General features: G+C 35.0%; 1 protein-coding gene and 1 long non-coding RNA gene across 2 annotated transcripts in view; both read right to left on the reverse strand.

The window, feature by feature from the left end:
• LOC149895542 (segmentation protein cap'n'collar-like) overlaps positions 1–12,189 on the reverse strand; it is a 140,351-nt gene extending 128,162 nt beyond the window's left edge. The window contains exon 1 of the mRNA XM_090118943.1: positions 11,972–12,189. The gene's annotated coding sequence lies outside the window, so the exon portion shown is untranslated. The remainder of the gene's footprint in view (positions 1–11,971) is intronic.
• Positions 1–20,832, reverse strand: part of LOC149895543 (uncharacterized) — a 208,525-nt gene that overhangs the window by 44,212 nt on the left and 143,481 nt on the right. The window lies entirely within an intron of this gene.

The raw sequence follows: 20,832 nt of genomic DNA on the forward strand, positions 1-20,832 counted from the left end.
TTGTTCTCTTTTTGTACATATTGCTGCGACACCAGCCCCGCCCCCTAACCATATCTCCCTTTAGTTTCTGTGATCTGTGACCTATTTCTATAGCTCATGTGTTATTTTGATGTATAACCTATTTCATCTGAATCTCTCCCGTAGTTTTTTCGTGAGTAACAATTATCCATCCATACTCACAGACATTCGCATTTATAATAGGTATTAGTAGGAACTAGGAAGGATAGGATAATTCGTTTTTTGAAATAATTTTAAACGCGATAAGAACATATTTACCTGTATGTTTGTAAGATTCTCAAACATGCAGATTTAATTCAAACTTTGTACACTTATCAAGGATCGGTGACAAATGACAATAATTTCATGAGTTTATCTTATAAAAGCGTATAGTTTTTTAAACTATAAGTAATTATCAATCTATTGTAAAAATTATCAGCATCAGACGAACATTGTATAATAATCACATCAGTGTTTACCCAGTTAAAAATAGACCAATCAGAGAGCAGGAATATGACGCTAATCTTTTAGATCATTGGTTGCGCTGTTATCAATATTGATAAGAGATAGCAAGAGATTATAAAGGAAATGTAAAAGGTATATTATAAATAAATATTGTTTATGTTTCAATTATGTAATACTGATACCAATAATGTGTTAGAAAAAAAGGACTAACTTTTTTATCTAAGCTATACGATTATTATATAAGTAGATAATTTTTGCTGTTATTTATTTGTTTTGTTTTTAAATGAACGGCGATTCTGAATAAACATCTACAACACGGCCGATCATATATAGACACTAGCTGTGCCCTGCGGTTTTATCCGCATTTCTCCGCTCCTTTTGGTCTTAGCTAATGATATATGATAGACTAGCGGTCCGCCCCGGCTTCGCCCGTGGTACATATGAAAAATAGATGTTGGCCGATTCTCAGACTTACCCGATATGCACAGAAAATTTCATGAGAATCGGTCCACCCGTTTCGGAGGAGTATGCAAACTAACATTGTGACACGAGAATTTTATATATAAGATTATGATTTATGGTGCATTAAGGGTATTTTCAAATTACAGGGCTGGTAAATGTAAATGAAATAATGGTAAATTGATACGTAATTAGTGATTGTTTTTACAAATCTGAATGCTTTTATTATCAAACCCGTTTATTTTCATGCGATACTTCACGATATAGAAAACGATGCTGAAGTATTTTTACTTTATTCACAATTTTATTATAGAAAAATATACCGGCCGAATTGAGAACCTCCTTCTTTTTTGAAGTCGGCTAAAAATATTACCTCACATCCGGAATTCTTCGAATGCAATATACTAATTAATATTTTTAAATTTAATTATAAAGCTGAAGAGTTTGTTTGTTTGAACGCGCTAATCTTAGGAACTACTGGTCTGATTTGAAAAATTCTATCGGTGTTAGATAGTCCATTTATCGAGGAAGGCTATAGGCTATTTATATCATCACGCTAAGACCAACTGGAGCGGAGCCACGCGGGTAAAACCGCGGAGCGCAGCTAGTCAACTATATTACTGAAATTGTTTGTCTTTTATTTTTTGTATTTTTTTTAATCTCATGGAACGTGTCTTCAATTTGCATGTGCCTTAATTGAATTATCTACAATGTGGGACAGATTTAAAAATAGACGTCCATTATATCTTAAAAAAAAATATGGTTCGACGAATTCCCGCATTTTTATGTAGCCGTTCTGTACAAACACTGAAACAAAAAAGAGCATGTGCGACGAGCAAACGTGTCAGAAGTGAAACTTCTTTGGCAAGGTTCAAAGATACCACAATTATTGTCACCTTACTCCATTACGTGACGGTATTGCCATGACGCGATCTTGAAATTTTACTCTCAACGCGCCTAAGAAGTTTCACTTAGTGTTTATTGGGTGGGAATAGACAAGCCAGATGTAGCCTTTTTTCTTAAACAGTATAATATATTATATACTAATACTAGCGACCCGCCCCGGCTTCGCACGGGTGCAATGCTGATACTAAATACACTACAGAAAAATTGTGAACGTTGTATAGGTATAAAAATATAGCGGCCCGCTCCGGCCTCCGGCATCGCACGGGTATAAAATACATAGCCGGGCGGCCGCAAACGCTACGTCCTGCAATTTTTAAATCTGTAATATCTTCGAAAATATTCACTTAAATCATACGGTGTAAAGGGCCATATTGATCTATATTAAATGAACAATGTATCCATGGTATTTAATTGGTTAAGGATTAATGCTGTATTGGTTAAAATCGCTTCGAAAATTAGCCATTATTTGTCGTAAAAAGTAAATGACAAAAAAAAGTTATTGTGGGTTATCCATAAGAGATAGACATATACCATCGCGGACTTTTCTGTAGACCTTTTCAATGTGTATAATACTTAGTACATTATTTTGATAAAACTCGTAGGGTTCAGCCTGCGTTTGCAATGTAAGCGGAATAAATGTAATTTTTTACGACATCACATTAGAAACCTCAAAAATAACAGTACTTCTCCACTACTTAATGGATCTTATTATACATATAAACCTTCCTCTTGGATCACTCTATCTATTAAAAAAAACCGCATCAAAATCCGTTCCGTAGTTTCAAAGATTAAAGCGTACAAAGAGACATAGGGACATAGGGACAGGGAAAGCGACTTTGTTTTATACTATGTAGTGATGAGCCTTCCTCGATAAATGGACTATCTAACACCGAAAGAATTTTTCAAATCGAAAAAAGTAGTTTCTGAGATTAGCGTGTTCAAACAAACAAACAAAGTCTTCAGCTTTATAATATCAAGTATATTATAGTATTGAGACATTTAGGCCCTCTACCATCGTGAACGCTGCGCATTGTAGGTAATTTTTCTGTGTGTATGAGTGTTTTCTGTATTGTTTTACTGCTTTTTGTCTTTTGTGTTTTATTTGTAAGTGTGATTGTGTTCTATGAATAAACGTTTTATCTATCTATCTATCTATCTAAAGAGGGCCCATAACATAATTTTCTCGAAAATTGTTTGTACAATTTTGCAAATTCTACATTCTGCAAATAAAGCAATTTGAATTTGAATTTGAATTTGAATACAAGTGCTGTTTGACTGCCTCCTTGGTACAGTGGTTGACGCGTGAGCGTAGAACCGAGGGATCCTGGGTTCGATTCCCGGTGGAGACAAAGAAAAAAAATGTCTTGGTCTGGTAGGACACAGAAGGCTGATCACCTACTTGTCCCTAAAGAAAATCGATCAGTGAAACAGATGTATAATGCATCTGCCCCTTACCTAGGGAATGCAATCCCGATCCCGCGGGATCCCGATCTCGCGAGATCTCGTGTAATTTTTCGGGATCAATCCCGACGCATCATATGACGAGATCCCGTTCGAGATTGACGGGATTGGGCGGCAAGGAAAAGTTAGTCTCTTCAATGAATAATCGTATCTCCGGGCGTCGCACAAAAGCAACTGCAGTGCTGATATATTTGAAAAATCCGAATAATTATCAAGAGGACTTGGAGCAAAGGAGAGGCAACGGGATTAATCAATTACCAAGCAAGTATCTTATTAGAAAAGAAATAAAAAATATAATCACACGATTATAAAGAACTAAACCAAGCAGATATTAATACGGCAGTACTAATCGAAGATGACTTGCCTCTTTCAATGATTGCAGAAGATTTGAATTTACGTGCTGCACAAACTAATAAATCGCTTCAAGAGGAATAAGAAGAAACTCTGCGAGCTTCTAAAAGTCCTTTCGCACGTATATCCACGTCCACGAGCTTAGACAAATTAGAATCTACCTACCATTACAAAAGAAATGAATTTGTTTGAGTGTGGAGGAACAAGGGGGCGATTTTTGCAGTTTGCATATAATTGCTTCGCCACGCTGTTGCCAACCAGCGTTGAGTCGGAGAGGGCATTCTCAGCAGCGGGGTACATTGCAACGGACATTAGATGCCGTTTAGTACATTAAACTATTAATATCCTTTGTTTTTTAAGGAGTCATTTTCAAAATAACTCTTTTTCCTAATTCCCTTGAAATAAGCTTATTGTTTTGATTACCTAATTTACCTACGTTAATTTCCTTACAACCTGATTATATTATTTAGTTGGTAAGATTAAAGAATAAAGGTTTTTATTTTCTTTCGAGTAATATCAAATATGTTATTTTAGTTAACCTCACTATCACAATCAAGCAGTTATTAGCTTTTTCAGTCATCTGAATTCAACATTTTTTTTAATTAGACGGGATCCCGAAAATTCCGGGATCCCGCGGGATTGATATTTCTAATCCCGCGGGATCCCGAATTTGCAATCTCGAGTCGGGATTGCATTCCCTACCCTTACCCCACTAGGGGGACTTCACTGTTAATTGTTTCACACACACAGAACTGTTGTTGTCATAGCTTTCTTTTAATTGTTAATGCCTAGTAATTGTTATGGAAGAGAAGCGCCTTCTAACACAAGTGTTTATCACTTAAATGTTTAAAAGAAATAAACAATTTTTATTTTTTTATATTTTTTCGTATTTTAATTGTACAACAAAATCCAAGTTACTTAGCAAGCTTTATTTCTACAAAAAAATCTTCAGCTAGTTTGTGTGTTTGAGTCACTACAAAACACTTTGACTACAGTTTTTGTTAACTAAATTAAACATGGACGCAAAAAACTGTATCTACGTGAATTTGAGATGTTTTTTCCCTGAACAGAACATGAATCTTTAACAAAATAAATAATTTTATCAAAGATAATTATTTACGATCATAAAATTGATTAATATTATAAGGCTGAAGAGTTTGTTTGTACGCGCTAATCTCAGGAATTACGGGTACAATTTGAAAAATACTTTCAGTGATGGATAGCCCATTTATCGAGGAAGGCTATAGGCTATAATATCGTCACGCTAAGACTAATAGGAGTGGAGCAATGCGAGTAAAACTGCTAAACACAGCTAGTCTATATCTATAATACTAGGTTTCCGCCCGCGGCTTCGCCCGCGCAGTCAAAGAAAAACCCGCATAGTTCCCGTTCCCGTGGGATTTCCGGGATTGCGTTATTTTCCCGGGATAAAAAGTAGCCTATGTCCTTTCTCGGGTATCAAAATATCTCCATACCAAATTTAATGAAAATTGGTTCAGTAGATTAGGCGTGATTGTGTAACATTCAGACAGACAGAGTTACTTTCGCATTTTTAATATTAGTATGGATTATTATGAATCGCAAAATGTGTCGGAAAGCGCATAACTCGAGAACGGCTGAACCAATTTCATAAATTCTTTTTTATAATATTCCTTGAAGTACGAGGATGGTTGTTATATCGAGCATCGAGATATATGTAGTACATACATATATCTCGATCATATCGAGAGAAAGTGTTAACATGTACCACGTGCGAAGCCGGGGCGGACGTCAAGCATGTAAAATGAGTCGCTGAACGAAGTCGGAACTATAATTTTTTATTTTTTATTTATTTAAATAAAACCATTCCTACCATTACAGTTTACCCAATGCGATAGGGAGGTCAAATTTACAATACAATTTATTCATTAATACAAAAAAAAATTACATTAATTTTAAATTTTACTACCTTTAGGCCACAGTATTACAATATAAATATTGTAATACTATGTTTAGGCTCAACCACACTCCGGACACTCCATAAAAATTATCGTTTTGACAGTCAAACTGTAGAGACTGCAAATGTGTGTGTTAACGCTTTATGGTTGGCACATTTGTGACTAGCGTAAAAAAAATTCGCGTTTTTCTGATGAAATACATCCGTAAACAGCACAATATCTAACCATTTTCTACGAAAAACGATAATCACAAATCCAAAATAATAAAATTACTTTAAGTCAATTTGATTAATGTTGTCAATCTTCGTTGCGTATCGTCCTTGCAGAAAAATATGGCCCATTTTATGTCTGATCGCGCGGGGGTGAGGTAAGTTTAATTTTGGCGGGAGGTGGAGAGTGTCCGTTCTGTAGCGTTTACTGCCACACTCAGAAAGATTCATTAAATTAGTCCTAATGAGTTATTAATTATCATTAAATCTGCTAATTGACGCTACATCCCAGAGACAAAATTTAAGGGTTCATTATTTAATGACAACTTTAAGTATCCATTGACAATGGACCAGTGGGCGGGGCTTAAAAAACATGGCTACATATTGTGTGCAACAAAAGAATTAACCATAAGTTTACATTGAATTAGTGTCATCAATTTTAATTATTTATGTTTTCTATAAATGAATTTTTTCAATTTGTTGGATCATGAATGGATTAATGAATCCTCATTAATATCATTATGTTTTTTCACAGCATCCTTCTTTAAACTCCGATTTACTAGACGCTGATGTCGTGCCTATATATTTTTTTTTAGCTTTATTTGATAAAAAAGAGCAAAGTAGCGTAATGTCAGCAGCAACATTATTTCCGGAGCAAATGGTAATCCTCTTTTCGTTGGTTTCCTTAGGTCGGGTGCCAGCAAAGGCAATATAAGTAACATTTTTTACAGAATCTTGTGTGAATCTATATCGTGCATGGAATTCCTGAACAGAGTATTTTGTGAAGGGATCATAATTAGGTATCTCGTAAATACCGCCTCGGCCCGACTTCTCTATTCCTTCTGGCATAGTCCACAAAGTCAATAAAGTCTATGAGATCAGACATCTTTACCGATCTTTAATATTGAAAAAACTTTTAATTAATGCTAATGTGATTTTTTTACCTATTAAAAATAAAAATATAACCTCAAGTCCGCAAACGCAAATGTCAAAATCAACCATTAAAAAGTTAAGTAAAGGTTTTGCTGTACTTAACTTTAATTGTCATTAAGGGACGGTAATGAACCGTTAACTGTCTCTGAGAGCGAACTTTTTTAAATCTGTACTAAGGAACGACTTAAGTAACCATTAAACGTCTCTGAGTGTGGCAGTTAGCTACTACATATTATGTATTCTGTGGCTCAACAAAATTCATAGTGCGTTGATTCGGTTAACAATTTGAATAAATACATACAAATATGTCTTTATTTATAGCGATAGTTTTTTGAGGAAAAAAATTAGCATTCCATGTAGGCGTTTTTATGTAAAGGTTCTTGGAAAAAAATGTCTATGTCAATATTGATCTTAATTTTTTGCGTAGTTTTTATACAATCAAATGTTAGGAGAGTACAATAAAAGCTTAAAAATCATTTAAAAATAATTTATTGCGTTATGCCAATAGTCATAGAACAAATGTTGTTACTTATGATGTTAGCTATCCTCTCCTGCGAGGTTGCTGGTGATTTACAATAGCCGCTGTATTATAATAACGCTAAGACCAACAGGAACGGAGCAATGCGGGTAAAACTGCGGGGAACAGCTTGTTACATATATTTCTGGAGAGTTAATACACGAATATGGACAAAGTCACGTATACAACATGTATGTATTTTAAAAAACAATAAAATTAAAACACCAAGATGAGTCAGAGGAAATCACAGACACTGGCAAATGTTTTTCCTGTTACGCACCGAATTATTTTCAATACTAATATAATAAATCAAACTGAATGTTTGTATGAGCTAATGTGAACTACTGGCTTGAGTTATTGTTGCGCAACTTTTTTTAGAAAAAAAAAGCAACTATGTTTGAGATTAGCCCGTTCAAACAAACAAATTCTTTTTATATTAACACTAACTGACTTCACCTGTTGGTAATTTATTCTTTTTGTTTTTGATCCACTTTAATAGGACAGATTTATCAAGAGACAATACAATAATTTCATGAGTTGAAAAGTGTAAGGGCGGCCGTACACGGACAGCTTCAAGCAGTTGAGACCGACGACGCGGACGGCTTGAAGCCGCGCCCGCATGGTGAACTAGACATTCATTCACCGCCGTACACATGACTGCTCGAGCTTCGAGCAGTTGCGACCGCTTCAAGCCGTCAACTGCGTCAACTTTAATCGATGTTTTTAAGCAGGTCACCTCTCTTTGAAGATAAAATTGATAGACTTCAAATGTTGCCTATTAAATTGGTGTATTAATTATTGGATATCACAAAAAACTATTGTGAACCTATTCTTAATGAAATTTTTTAAGTGACCACTTATTTCAACGTCTGCCATCATATAATATAACAACGGAACTTCTAATGTAGGTTATTTCATAAAATACCATCGCTTGACGTCAATGCTTAAGGAAAACTTGTATAGAAGTTATAGGACTAAAATAATCATCTTCTTATATATAAAAATGAATCGCAAAATGTGTTGGTAAGCGCATAACTCGAGAACGGCTGAACCGATTTCGATAATTCTTTTTTTATTATATTCCTTGAAATACGAGGATGGTTTTTATGTAGAGAAAACGTAAATATGTACCACGGGCGAAGCCGGGGCGGACCGCTAGTTATACATATATTTAACTATCTACACTTTATATTGCCATGTAAATAATAAATAGAATATTGATATACATAAGTAAACTTCAAAACATATATAAAAAATTCCAATAATTTTATATATTACTAGCTGTGCCCCGTGGTTTTACCCGCATTGCTCCACTCCTATTGCCCTTAGCGTGATGATATATTATATGGCCTATAGCCTTCCTCGATGGGCTATCAAACACCGAAAGAATTTATTAAAATGGGACCACTAAATCCTGAGATAAACGAGTTCAAACAAACGAACAAAATCTTCAGCTTTATAATATTGTATATCTTAATCTTAATACTATTATAAAGGCGAAAGTTTGTATGGATGTATGGATGTATGGATATATGGATGTATGGATGTTTGTTACTCTTTCACGTAAAAACTACTGAACCGATTACAATGAAATTTAGCACACATATTATATATAGAGGGTAACTTGGATTAACACATAGGATAGGTTTTATCCCGGAAATCCCACGGGAACGGGAACTATGCGGGTTTTCCTTTGAAAACGCGGGCGAAGCCGCGGGCGGAAATCTAGTTATATATTATAATCTAGATATAGGAGATATAGAGAAGATTTATAATATACGTATGGTTGTAATACTAAACACATAATATAAATAGGTATAGAGATGAATAAAATCGCACATATATGTTGCTATGAACAAAAACGTCTAGACGGGTAAGTTTTTCCAATTTGTAATATTGATACAGTATACAGATACAACCAGTAGGGAAACTTCGTACAAACGTTCGAACTTCGAAATGGCTCACGCACACAAGCAAGCGTGTTTACGAGAATCGTATAAGGGTATTCCGGTATTATGACAATTGACAGATATAGAATACCCTCACGATTTTCGTCAACACGCTTGCTAGTGTGCGTGAGTCATATCGAACGTTTGTATGAAGTTTCCCTACTGGTTGTATCTGTATATTGTGAAATTGAGGTGTTTTCCAATTTTTTTTTATAATTTTCCTCATTGACTTCAATATTTTACATTCGCGACTTTTGTAAAGATAAAAATTCATTTTTGTTCGTGTTATCTAATAGCTAGATAATGAAAATATTTGTTTTATGTGTAGATTATACTTTTGGGTATATTTTACGCTTCACCTGTATGTTTGTATGGAACCGACTCCTTTAGACGCGATTTTGAATACAAACTTTGTTCATTTATTTTCGCGTGAAAGAGTAACAAACATACATACATTCTTACAAACTTACGCGTTTATAATAAAGTAGGAAGTAGGATATAAATAATATTTATTTTAATACTAATAACTAATAACTTTAATAGGTACTAATACTTAGAAATAATAACAATATATATGGAAAATTCGTGATTTTTAGATAAGTAAAGTGCTCTTGTTATTATGAGTATATTTACCACCTAGGTGTTAAGTTTGATAATAAATATATTGTTTTGTTTCTTTTTGAAGTGAAACTTCTTTATCGGGGTTGGACAAAAATTTAGTGTAACATTTTTGCGTTACGCCGTACGCGTGACATTTTTGCGTTACGCCGTACGCGTGACATTTTTGCGTTACGCCGTTCGCGTGACATTTTTGCGTTACGCCATACTCGTGACATTTTTAAGGTCATAAAGAAGTTTCACTTCTTACGTGTGTACTCTACTAGTACACGCATATTTTTTTTATTAATGTACAAACGACAATTATAAGTACCTACAATTATTTAATTATAGTAAATAGATATCTTTCCTATCCTATTCTTCCTACTTGATTATAAATGCGAAAGTTTGTGAGGATGGATGTATGGGTATGTGTAATGTGTATGTAGGTGTGTTTGTTACTCTTTCACGCAAATACTACAGAATCGATTACAATGAAATTTAGCACACATATAGAGGGTAACTTGGATTAACACATAGGATAGGTTTTATCCTGGAAATCCCACGGGAACCGAAACGATGCGGGTTTTTCTTTGAAAACGCGGGCGAAGCCGCGGGCGGAAAGGATTAAATCGAACCAGTAGGTTTGAGTTTGAAACAAACAAACTCTTCAACTTAGTATTAGAAAGTATAGATATTATGCAGCAGTTTCATAAATACTAGAAAAGTTCAGTTAACTTATCTATCAGAATGACAATTAATGTATGAAAATACAAACCAAAGTGTTAAATGCTATCAGCTTGCTATCAGTATCTTTATCAGCAAGTCGTAAAACTGACATTTAAACTTTTCTTAATATAAACAAAATCAACAATTTAAATATACTTAAAAAAGAACCTTGAACTACTCTACTCTACCAAATTTTCGTACTCTGCTCTACCAATGGTGTCTATATTAGTATAGTAAGTAGGATAGTTACTCTACCACTCTAGTAGCTTGCCCGAGTTGCTTAGCTACTCTACCAAATTTTAGTTCTCTGCTCTAACAATGGTGTCCACATTAATATAGTAAGTACTAAGTAGGATAGTTACTCTACCACTCTACTCTACCGTCTACTTTACCCGTGTACCTTGCCTTGCCTTGCCTTTAGAGTTAAGACTGTAGGGTTAATAACTTTATAGTTTACTAGCTGTTGCCCGCAGCTTCGCTTGCATGGAAAAGATAAATTTTCATGGAATAAGTTTTCATCCCCTATTTTACCCCTTTAGGGGATGAATTTTCTAAAATACTTTCTTAGGGGACGCCTACGTTATGACATCTACCTGCATGCCAAATTTCAGCCCGATACGTCCAGTGGTTTGGGCTGTGCGTTGATAGATCACTATATCAGTCACCTTTGAGTTTTATATATATATTATATAGATACCTTAACATTATAACAAACATAATAAGGTAAATAATTTTCGAATAACAATGCTGCGGTTTAACCTAACCCCAGTGAAATTGAATTATTAATAATTTAAATTGAATTCCACGTGTCTATGATTTAATTTAAATTGCGTCCATTGAAACTATAATAGTATAGGTTTATTATTTATTTACCTATTTATTCTTTAAACTTTTTTATTATCAACATGAATATGTGCACAAATGGCGCTATTTCTTTTTAAATAATTTTAATATCATTCTCAATAGGATTTGAAAAAAAAAATTGTCACTACTACTCATAAAATAATAATAGATAATTAGAAATGACAGAATTAAATCTTTACTAATATTTTGAATTTCCCGCCATTTATTTGCGAATATAAAAATAATATTTTCGCATTTTCGCGATCATTCAATTATAATCTACTCTATTCTAATCTTTTAAAGCCTATTGAAACTTAGTGTTTTATAAAACGCCATAAACAAAAACTATTTTTAAAAACCTTTTTAGTTTTTATATCCAAGGTAATAAAGCAAACATTTTCCTCAATCAAAAAGTTTGCTGCCTTCAGTCGAATTTTGGAGTTCTGCGTGACATTTCAAACTAAAAGCGCGCGAAAAGTGAAAGTATGTATATTAAATAATCACATATTGCGTTATATCTTATAGATTAAAAATGAGTCGCAAATAGAAGATAATTTTGTACAGAATCGTAAATAATTCCTAGAGTTGCGATTACATCATGCGCGAATTTGTACTTACTATGATTTATTGCGCAATCCAGTACACTTCACAAATCACTTGGCTGTTTACGAACACACACGGGGCAATTCCGAAAAAAAAAATTAAAAAACAAACAATCGACTCGGTATTATGCAACCGAATTGAAACGCGCGTATCACGGTACACTACAGCGGGAAAACGCGTACACACAATTTGGCCGGGTTATACTTGTGTTACAAGCGACGTGCCAATATGGCGGACACTAAACGACTGGCTGGCAATTACGTCAAAGTGAATGATTTATTTTTAGCATGTGATACAGTGATAGCTTGTTGATAACACGTTTTCTATTATATAAATAAAAAGATGAAGCCGTGATTTTTGGACTGCCTTTTCTGAAACTTGCATTAAAAATAGCTTTTTGTAGAGCAAAGAAGTAAGGCAAATATTTCAATAAAATCATGCAGATTCGACTCAAAAATGTTAGGTTATGTAGAAGGTTACTGATAAGAAACTGAATGCTAATAATTTTTTTGCAAACATCTTTTATTTCTGAGACAATCGCGAATCGTCTTTTAATGTATTGTATTGTTTACATTAATTGTTATCTATAGAGACAAGAACTGCGTATATTAATTAACTACACTACTGTACTTGAATACATTTAACAAGTTTTTCAAATACAAATTAAAATTAGTGTAAGTACCTCTTCTTTTGTAAGTTGGATTTTTACATAACAAAATGAATCGAAAATCGCATAAGTAGATATAAATCTGTAAACTAGCTAACTGCAATATAATTCATGCTATTTATGTATTTTTTTCAATGATTTATTTAATTTTTTATATGTATAGCTTTTCGCCAAAGCATCTCTCTAGTATAATACATGTATGTAGAGTCTATGAAAGTATCCAAGACAACTTAACAAGACAACAATACTTTTTAAACGAGGGTAGTTTTAAAAATAAAAGAAAATTTGTATGTATTTAAAATTTTAATCGAAGTTACCATTCTTCTATTGACCATCCATAATGTAGCGGGAAACGACTGGAAAAAGAAATATTATTACGACTTTAACTCGTCATAATGAGACACTAGCATATTATAATTAAATAGATGTCGGATTTTAGTTACATTACACAAATCATTATTATGATTCCTTCTATAAAAACTAAACATATCCCCCAGTATTCTATCTATCTTATCGATAATTATATTACATACTAGCTTTCCGCCCGCGACTTCGCCCGCTTTTTTTAAAACGTAATAAATTATATACTAAAACCTTCCTCTTGAATCACTCTATCTAATAAAAAAAACCGCATCAAAATTCATTGCTTAGTTTTAAAGATTTAAGCATACATAGGGACAGAGAAAGCGACTTTGTTTATATTTTTTTAAATTAGTTCAGGTTAGTATTTTTTTAAATTAAATCGACGCAAACAAATCATCAAATATGCTCTATCTTCTATATCTATACTTATATTATAAACAGGAAAAGTTTGTAATTATGTATGTATGTATGGTTTTCACGCATAAACCTCTCAACCGATTTTCATGAAATTTGGCACAGACAATCTTTAGACCCTGAGAAAGAACATAGGCTACCTTTTATTGCGAAATATGTACCACGGTCGAAGCCGGGGCGGACCGCTAGTTAGATTATAAATAAACTATTCCCCTTAACGATTTTCTACAAATAACAATACTTTTATCTATTCATCATCATCATCAGCCCATATACGTTCCCACTGCTGGGACACGGGCCTCCTATGAGGGTACAGGCCATAATCCACCACGCTGGCCAAGTGCGAAGTCAAGCCAAGTGTCACATGCCGTCGAACTTTACCAATATCTAATAAGATTATACTATTTTTACATTGCTCCGCTCCTGTTGGTCTTAGCGTGATTATATATAGCCTTCCTCGATAAATGGGCTATCTAACACCGAAAGAATTTTTCAAATCGGACCAGTAGTTCCTGAGAAACAAACAAACAAACAAGCTCTTCAGCTTTATAATACATATTAAGTATAGATCATATTAAAAATAGAATCGAAAGAAATTAGTACCCTTTCTTAGTAACGAATATGGATGGCCGCGTCCTCACTCCATACTTCTCCATCTGCTTTCTCTGCTTCGCTAACTGTCTTCTCTTCCTAGCTGCTTCTCTTTCTTTCATCTTAATATACTCTTCGTACTGCTCTTCTTTTGTTAGTGGCACGTTTGATTTTGATTTTGAGCCCCTTTTGCTTGATTCATCTGTTTGATAAAGTTCTAATTATTTATTAGCATAAAAATATTTATTTATTAGCTTCACCTGTATGTTTGTATGTAACCGACTCCTTTATATTAGATTTTGACCCACATTAAACGGACAGATTGAATTCAAACTATACACTCATCAAGGATCGGTGACAATACAATAATTTCAAGGGTTAGACTTTTTTTAACTTTATGGATTGTTTTTAAGCTATTGCATAGATTCTATCGCGGGCCTTGAGCGCGGGGACCGAATCCAGAAATTAAGTAACGAAAAACCTCACGCTCCCCACTCCGACGGGCGCGGAGGTGTGGCTTGAAGGCATGCTACGCAATAGCTTTACCGCGGCAGTCCCCGAGTGCCACACGTCTTTGTTTTAATTGTGGACAAAACAGAATTCAAACTAATTACAACGGCATTTAGCAACAAAATACATAATGCACAGTTGTGGCCAACATAGAGCCATTTTCAGAATTGATAACGACTAATAAAAGGTTCACGACTCATTTTTGCGTGATACCTTCTTATAGAAGGGCGTGGTGAATAAACCGCTTTTTTTACCTATCGCGTTTCGGCGCCAATCTGTCTTGCTCCCAGCCCAGCAACTTAAATTATCACTTCTGCAGAGCATCCCAAGCTTAATAGCTTTATCAACCGACTTCAATAAAAGTAGGTACCTGCTGAATACGCCTGTTTCTTAATTGTTACCTAAGACAGGTTTTTTCCTAGCATAGGACATTGTTCAAAATGTCACAACAAATGTACCACGTTCTTTGTTATGTTGTAGCCATGTTTGATTGCATATAAATGATTTGATTTGATTTGATTTGACTTTCGACTTTAATTCGTTTAATATTTGCAAACTGTCTCCTATTTGGTCCCCTTATTTGGTTAAGTTTTGACTTTAGTTTTATAAAAAAACTAGCTTCCGCCCACGACTTTGTACGTGCATCCCCATTTTTCCCGTTCCCGCAAGAATTTCGGGAAATCCTTTCTTAGCAGATGCCTACGTCCTAACATCTAGGTACCTGCATGCCAAATTTCAGCCCGATACGTCCAGTGGTTTGGGCTGTGCGTTGATAGATCACTATATCAGTCACCTTTGAGTTTTATATATGTATAAGGCCCTTCGCTCATGGAGCTACTCAAAAATGACTGAACTAATCAGTAATTACGATTACGAACCAGTTACAAATTGTATCTCGCATACAACGCTACTCAAGTTATAAGGTTTCAGTCACTTCTGTTATTTGCTCGTTCATTTTTATCATAAAAAACAAAGAAACTCGGGAAACCAGTAGCGTGGAGAGTGGAGACCGGCACGACGTGTCGCGCGTGATTGGTTGCTAACGCGTTACTTACCAGTTAGTAACTAGTCGCGTCGTGTGCGAATCTCCATAGAACATGTATGGGCTGTGACGCTCAGGCAACTCGTTAGTAATTTGAGTTTGTGACTAGTTCTTTTTGAGTAGCTCCATGAGCGAAGGGCCTAATGTATATAGATAATTACTTACCTAAATAATCATCAAACGCATTCTTCTTCGAGCCTCTGCCCTTGTACTTCAGTTCGACCTCATGCAGCATATTACACAAGTATATTATTGTTCTGCTTTCCTCAACGATGTTTGAATAGAAGTATAGCATGAGCTCTGTTGGAGCGGCGTTGAGTTTTGGGTGTAGGAGAAACCGCTTCTCGATTAGCTGGTAAAGTTCTAGAAGGATCTGGAACCATGGTATGATAACTAATAACCACGAAAGAACCATTATTGACGACGCGGTTGGCGCAGTGGTAAAGTAACTGCCTACTGAGCCGACGGTCCCGGGTTCGATCCCCGGTCAGGGCAAATATTTGTGTGATGAACTCAACTATTTGTTCTTGGGTCTGGGTGTTATTATCTATATATATGTATTTATTAAATACATATGTATTTATAAAATACATATATGTATTTATTAAATATTATATTTATCGTCGCCTAGTACCCACAACACAAGCCATAATTGAGCTTACTGTGGGACTAGGTAGAATTGTGTAATAATGTCCTATAATATTTATTTATTTATTTATTTATTATATTATACCACAGTGAGGGAGATTGAGCTCGAGGCTTATAATTATAAATCTATATGAATATTGTGATTTTGATTATAATTCTATTACGTCATCGTTTTTTTTGTAATCTATACTTATATTATAAATCTGGAGAGATTTTTTTGTTTGATCGCGCTAATCTCGGGAACTACTGGTCCGATTTGAAAAATTCTTTCACTGTTAGATAGTCCATTTATCGAGGATAGCTATAGGCTATCATCTCGCTAAGACCAACAGAAGCGGAGCACTGCGGGTAAAACAGCTGAGCACAGCTAGTAATAAATAATGGTTTACCTGGTAATGGAATATTATTTCGTGTGTGACGTAGCCAATTTCGTATTCCGAATTTTCAGCGTATGTACCTCGAATGCGGAAATAGCGCTTCATATTGGTGATACTGGAATGGTCATCAAACTCAAACACAAACATTTATTTATTCAATTAGACTTCTTCTAGAAGCACTATTAAATTTATCACCATCATTAACAGTACTATAATAATCATAAATACAACTCTCTCAATATTAGTTTACGTTACGTTTTGGAGTGATTCGAACTAATAAACAGCTATATTATTCAGTTAGCACTACTTATTACTTCAAGAAACATCAATAATAATACTGAAAACAATGTTACGCCATGTTAAAATAATTGTCGTAATTCTTCTTCTTCTTCTTATCAGCCGTGGGACGTCCACTGCTGGACAAAGGCCTCCCTCAAGGATTTCCAGTACGACCGGTCACCGGCGGCCTGCATCCAGCGGCTCCCGGCCACTCGGACCAGGTCGTCTGTCCATCTTGTGGGAGGTCGTCCCACGCTTCGTCTTCCCGTAATTGTCGTAATTGTCGCCAAATAAATGGCGCGTAACACAATGCTATACTGTGTAAACGTTACTTATTGTATGCATCAATAGTGGCATGAACAGAATTTAATGCCATGTAAACATCAAACAATATTTTGCCGCGTAATTGTTGCCACATAACTGGCATAAACAGAATGTTATGCCATGAAAACGGTACTCATTGTTTTGCCACTTAATGTATACCTACTTACGCGTTCTTATAAGACATCTGTATGTAGACACACACTTGGCCTCTATTCCCGTATGTTCCGTATTGGTTTGTACCCCATCGCTGGGTTTTCCAATACCGACGTGTGTCTCCCAGCAGTTCTTCTAATGTTTTCGGTTTGTATACTGAGGGTTAATGTTAATTATAAAATAAGAATTATTATTATTATTTTTTCAGTAAATATACAAACATTTAACATACATAAGGCTTGTTCTAGTTGGAATTAAAGCTGTCCTTTTAAAATGGATCAAAATCGAGTCTATTGGAGACGGTTACATTTTTTTTTAATTCTAGATAGGGAAGCGCTTGACCACAATCTCGCCTGATGGAAAGCCAAGATGTGGCCTAAGATGGTACATACAAACAAACAGGTGATTTATGAAGTGAAACTTCTTTATCGGGGTTGGAAAAAAATTTAGTGTAACATTTTTTCGTTACGCGTGACATTTTTCCGCTACGCGCCATATCGATTTTATCCCTACCACGCGTGATTGACGTATTTCTGTAAAGTTGCATATAGTAAATTATTTTTTGAAAAATAAGGTGATAAAGAAGTTTCACTTCTTACGTGTGTACACGCACACATTATTTGTATGTAAACTACCTTTGCTTTTGTCGTCAAATCGTGTGTATACAGTTGGCGACATTTCATCTTTCATCTCTTCTATGTAAGATGGCATCTCTTCAGCCATCACTTTTACGGACATACACACTGAAAATTCTATATCTGTTACAACTAGTTTTAAATATAGCTGAATCTTATTAATTTATGCCCTTATATCGTTCTAGATAGGTCACCTGCCCCCCTATAGTCAAGTGGCTTTCTGTTAGCGTAGCGTTCAATAGAATAGACTACGAATATGAGATTGACGTAAGCTGTAGATAAACGTATCTACGACTAGGGGGGCTGGTGGTTCAAATGACCCATAATTTTTTCAATATGGGCCTGTAGGTAGTCTATCATAATCACGCAAAAAACTGACAGACATAACAACACATGTACACATAACGACTCTTAAATTATACATCATTAAAATCGTGAAATCTGCGAGTGTCATCATATAACTGAATGACTCAATAATTTATAGAAGAGATGAACTTGCAAAATATTATTGATAGATTTTTTATTCACATCACACCATCAGAGAACGATTTCTGATGAAACCGTCATGTAAGAGGACCAAAAAGTTCGTCAAAGTGGTACTTAGCCATAGATATGACACAAATTCTAATACATAAAGTAATAAATAATAATATATACATAATATATTAAGAAAGACATCTACAGGTGAAGGAAAACATCGTTAGTAAACAGGCATGTCCAAGAAATAAAAGCTAAGATATAAAAATAGTCGCCTTACTCCGTGGCGTGATGGTATTGCCATGACGCGACTTTGAAATTTTACTCACAAAGCGCCTAAGGAAGTTTCACTTCAAAAAAATATACAAGACCACGCGGGCGAAACCGTGGGCAGAAAGCTAGTCAATCACTACATAGTATAAAACAAAGTCACTCCCCTCTGTCTATAATATGTGTGCTAAATTTCATTGTAATCGGTTCATTAGTATTTGCGTGAAAGAGTAGGTAACAAACACACACACACATCCTCACATACCTACTCGCATAAATTATAATATTAGTAGGATATGCCTGGATATGATATGCTTAGATATTTAAAACTACACGGATTTTGATGCATTTTTTCATGATAGAGCGGTTCTCCAGATTACACAAAGCAGTCGAAGCCGCGGGCGAAAAGCCGATTATTATTAAATTATCTCTTCTACACTTGAAGCCGGTTTTTGTTAAATTATTGATTTGTAAAGCTTATAAAAACTTACCAAGATACAAAAAATACCTCATTATTATTTGAACATTGTTCACTTATGTATGTAGGTATAGATACTTAGGCGCGCCGCACACCAGGCATACACTCGTATCTCGATAATTGTGGCGCCACATTTGAAACGCGACACATTTATCGCCCCCCTAATATTTGTACGCGAGCACGCACACCGAGGAAACATTTGTAGCGGGCGCACTTTGTGGCGAGACGTTGTCCGCGCTACACAAATTCAAGATCGAACACGTTCGATAATTGTGGCGCCACATTTGAAACGCGACACATTTATCGCCCCCTTAATATTTGTACGCGAGCACGCACACCGAGGAAACATTTGTAGCGGGCGCACTTTGTGGCGAGACGTTGTCCGCGCTACACAAATTCAAGATCGAACACGTTCGATAATTGTGGCGCCACACCAAGAAATCGTCGTCATCAGACGATGATGTTGACATTCTCAAAGCGGTGCCACGCTACAAATGTGCTTCCGATGTGCGCATATACAATACATTTGTAGCAATAGGCCAGTAGAAATCGACACTAAAAAACCCTAAATTCGCAAAGCACGATGTAGATTTGAATTTTTGGTATGTTGTTTGGATCAGTTAGGGTGATGTAAATCCCAATTTGCAACTTCGAAAAAGTTGTGCTCGCTGCGCACCACGTGATAAACTGCGAAAATTTTGGACTTTTTTCACTTTTTGCTCTAAAAGTCATAAACTATGCGTTTCCGACAAGTATGATTCAGTACATAAATTAAGGTTATTAAATTTGCAACAATTTAAGCCTAACCGCAGCTCTCTAAACCTTATAACGAGTAAACTGTGGCCATTCGAAGATGGTTAATTTTTCCGGAAATATTGAAATTTTTAGTTTTGCTCCCGTTTGAAGCAAAATATTGGCAAAAACCGCTCGTTCTATGAGAAGGTCGTATAATAAAGTTGTAGTGCATTTAATTTTCTTTCATAAGAGCATAGAACAAAGTCTGTGAGACAAATAGTTCACTCACAATATCTGAAAAACAAAAAGAAGGTAGAAATAGATTTTTAAAGAATTGAAACTGAGGGCATATAAAATCATAAAAAGGATAATACTTTTTCATTTGCAGGATAGGTTATTAATAAAATTACAAAGATAATTAAATTTGCAACAATTTAAGCCTAACCGCAGCTCTCTAAACCTTATAACAACTAAGCTGTGGCCTTTCAAAGATAGTCAGTTTTTCCCGAAATTTTCAAATTTTTAGTTTTGCTCCCGTTTGAACCAAAATATTGGCAAAACCGCTCGTTCTATGAGAAGGTCATAAAATAAAGTTGTAGAAAATTTAATTTTGTTAATTACCTATCCTGCAAATGAAAAAGTATTATCCTTTTTATGATTTTATATGCCCTCAGTTTCAATTCTTTAAAAATTTATTTCTACCTTCTTTTTGTTTTTCAGATATTGTGAGTGAACTATTTGTCTCACAGACTTTGTTCTATGCTCTAATGAAAGAAAATTAAATGCACTACAACTTTATTATACGACTTTCTCATAGAACGAGCGGTTTTTGCCAATATTTTGGTTCAAACGGGAGCAAAACTAAAAATTTGAAATTTTCGGGAAAAACTGACTATCTTTGAAAGGCCACAGC

This window comes from Colias eurytheme, chromosome 31 (genome assembly GCF_061535395.1).
Source record: "Colias eurytheme isolate Ceu_HAF_F1 chromosome 31, ilColEury1 Martin Lab GWU primary, whole genome shotgun sequence".
Lineage (NCBI taxonomy): Eukaryota > Metazoa > Arthropoda > Insecta > Lepidoptera > Pieridae > Colias > Colias eurytheme.